This window comes from Rhinopithecus bieti, unplaced genomic scaffold (assembly GCF_001698545.2).
Source record: "Rhinopithecus bieti isolate Rb0 unplaced genomic scaffold, ASM169854v2 scaffold_30764, whole genome shotgun sequence".
NCBI classification, from domain to species: domain Eukaryota; kingdom Metazoa; phylum Chordata; class Mammalia; order Primates; family Cercopithecidae; genus Rhinopithecus; species Rhinopithecus bieti.
In genome coordinates, this window is record NW_016813573.1 from 674392 (window position 1) to 678081 (window position 3690).

The 3690-nt window shown below is 39.1% G+C and overlaps 1 pseudogene; it reads right to left on the reverse strand.

Annotated features, from left to right (window-relative positions):
• Positions 1-1837: 1837 nt before the first annotated feature.
• On the reverse strand, positions 1838-3198 carry LOC108513027 (tyrosine--tRNA ligase, mitochondrial pseudogene; annotated as a pseudogene).
• Between the last annotated feature and the right edge of the window lie 492 nt (positions 3199-3690).

Below are 3690 nucleotides of genomic sequence, written 5' to 3' on the forward strand. Positions count from 1 at the left end.
TTTTTTTTTTTTTTTTTTTTTAGCCATTCTAATGGGTACATGTTGGTGTCTCCTTAAGGTTTTTAATTTTTGTTTTCCTGGTAACTAGTAATATTGAACATTTTCATGTTCTTATCGTTTATTCATTTATCTTCTTTGATGAAATGTCTGCTGAAATAATTTTCTAAGTTTGAATTGAGTTTTTAAAATTATTATTAAGTTGTTCTTTGTATATTTTAAACATGACTCATTTGTCAGATATCTATATTTTCTTCCAGTCTGTGGTTTACCATTTTATTTATTTTTATGTATTTTTAAAATTGTATTTATTTATTTATTTATTTATTTATTTATTTATTATTTTTGAGATGGAGTTTCGCTTTGTTGCCCAAGCTGGAGTGCAATGGCACAATCTTGGCTCACTGCGACCTCTGCTTCCCAGGTTCAAGCGATTCTCCTGCCTCAGCCTCCCGAGTAGCTGGGATTACAGTTGCGCCACCAAGCCCAGCTAATTCTTTGTATTTTTAGTACAAATGGGGTTTCTCCATGTTAGCCAGACTGGTCTCGAACTCCTGACCTCAGGTGATCCACCCATATCGGCCTCCCAAAGTGCTGGGTTTACAGGTGTGAGCCACTGTGCCTGGCTACTGTTTTTTTTTTAATGGTATCTTTACAAGAGTAAAACGTTCAAATTTTAATTAAATCTAGCATTTATTTGTGGTCTTCATTTTTGGTGTGTTCTATATAAAAACAATATATCTTTCCCAAGGTCATAGATGGATTTGTCAAAAAACTGATGGCTTTACATAACTGAGTGTGTAGATTCATGAACATGGTACATCTTTCCACTTAGGTCTTCTTTAATTTCTCTTGTTAATAGTTTAGTGTTTTTGGTGCAAAAATTTTAAAAATATATAGTGTTTAATTTAGTTCATTTCTATTACATGTTTTGAGGTTCTCTGGTAAATATATTTAATATTCACATTTTATATTTCAACTCCTAGTAAATGGAAATATACTTAATATTGACTTTAAATCCTGTGACCTTGCTAAACACAGTTATTAGTTCTAGTAGAATTTCTTCTCTATAATCCCTAGGATTCTCTGCATACATATTCATGTCATCTGAGAATAATCTTTTTGTTTTAAATATGTATAATTTTTTTATTTCCAGCCTTATTGCACTACCCAAGATATCCCATAAAATTTTAAATCTAAGTAGTGAGCATGGTCATCCTTGTCTAGTTTCTGATCTTAAGGAGAAAGCATTCAGTAGTAAAAGCATTCACAAGTAAATGTGTTATCTGTAGGTTTCATAGATAATATCAAGTTAAGGATATTGACTCTATCGCTATAATACTATTACGGACCATGTCTAGATCACTATATTTATCTATAGCAATTAGTTTAGTAAGTACTGTCTTTGAGGACACTCATTTTGTGAGTTACAGAACAATCTTTCAATAAATATTGTACTGCCTTTTCAGTAAAACTCCTATGTTGCATTTTTAATATATATTTTATACAATTATTTCTTTTAAGTTCTTTCTCCCTCATCCTATACTTATGTAGGTGATTTCCATTTGCATTCTCGTGCATGTACTGTTTATTTCTTTATTTAATTTTTGGCTAAATTTTTTCTCTCATGGTAGACATAAGTAATACAAGAGGTCATAATCTTATCAATTGTATTTTTATGTGAAAACTTATTTATTTACATGAGTATAAAGTCTTTTTTTTTTCAGATTTAAGCTGCATTTATGGGGTAGTGATGAGGTTTAGAACATATACATATTTTGTTAAAATTCCCCAGATGATTCTTGGTATGAACCACAACATTATAAATTTTAAGATATACTTAGAAATCCTTAAGACATCTAGCCCCATTTCTAATAGACAATACATTTGTTACTTGTCGGTGATTTATGCTGACTCCGCCTTTGTTATCATTCGATACCCTCGGGGACCATCTGGAATGGCATTTGCTTTGCGGCAGGTATCTAGGACACTTGTTCCAGGATCGAGAAAAAATTCAGAAAATGGAGCTTCTTTAAACAACTCTTTTAACTCCTGATCAGACATGACCTCCAGTGCATCTATGCTACTATGATAAAGGGCTTGTGTACACCTTTTAGCAGAATCCAATCCTTCTCGTCCATGAACAAGCTTTGTTACTTCTGCTGCCAGTCGTTTCTGAGGACCCCGCCTTTCTGGCTCTTTGACATGCAGCTGCATGATATGATCAATCTCTGGAAGGGGCAGGAAAGTAAACAGCTTCAGGTACCTTTCCACTGAATCGTCTGGTTGCCTAACAAAGAATTGATACAATTCAAATGGAGATGTCTTATCTCTGTTTAGCCAAACACCGTTGCCAGCAGACTTTCCCAGCTTTGCTCCAGTTGTAATTAGAGGAACGGTGATACATCTTCTCCAGTCAACTTGTTGATGAACTCATATCCGGACATAATGTTGCCTAGCTGATCAGAGCCGCCCAGCTGGACCCTGCATCCATAACGCTGGAAGAGGTAATAGAAGTCATAGGCCTGGAGCACCTGGTAAAATAATTCGGCCAAGCTCATGCCCTCCGCGCTCTTGAGCCGCAGCTGCACGCTCTGCCGGCTCAGCAGCGTCCCCATGCGGAAGTGACCCCCAACTGCCGCCAGGAAGTCCACCAGGTGCTGCTTCTGGTACCAGGCCGAGTTGTCCAGCACAGTGAAGCTGCCCCAGGAGCGCCCATCAGTGAAAAGCTGCTGGTGATTAGCCACCAGAGCCTCAAGCCCTAGGCGCAGGGCGCGCGCGTTGGCTCGCACGCGCTCTGTCTCCAGCGCCTCGCGTTACTTGGTACGGCCGCTCGGGTCTCCCAGGCGCGCCGTGGCGCCTCCCACCAGCGCGATCACGTTGGGGCCCGCTCGCTGCAAATGAAACAGGCCCAGCAGCGCAAGAAGATGGCCCACATGAAGCGAGTCCGCCGTGGGGTCGAAGCCACAGTAAATGGTTTGGGGAAAACTCGCCGTGCCACGGTCGAAGAGCTCTGGGAGCTCTATTTTCGTCCCCGTCTCTGGGAAGAAGTCCTTGAACAGACCTCGAGCCTTCTGCGCTGCCAGTAACCCCTGAGGGCCCGAGTGGGCCTTACGCCAGCCCCAAGGGCAAGAATACTGAGAGTTTTAGGGTACCAGACCAACGGCCCCAGGAAAAGGACCGAAAGATGGGCGCCGCCATATTGGTCGAGTATAAAGTCTTTTCAACTTGAATGCTGTTGTGTAATTATAAAACATTATTAAAATTCACTTAAAATATGCAAAATTGAAAGAAAATCAATAACTTTTACTAGCTTTATTGTCTTCACATTCAGATTAAAATTTCTCTTATTGTGTGGTAAAACATTTTAATTGGTTTTGGTAAGGTATTATTCCAAATATTACAAAAGTTTAGTCTATTAGGCTGACTATAATACATGCCAAAGTAATTTTCTCTTGAATGTTAAGTCCCTTTTAGCATTTTCGCTTTATTTTCTATATTTATTGTATCATTTATAGTAAAGCGTCTTTATGCCAAGGCTCAGATATCACTAAATAGTGATCCTCTTTTTTGTTTTAAAGCCAGGGTCTCACACTGTTGCTCAGGCTGGTCTTAAACTCCTGGCCTCAAGCGATCCTCCAACTCGTCTCCCAAATTACTGAAATTACAATGTGAGCCACCCTGCCTGGTCCC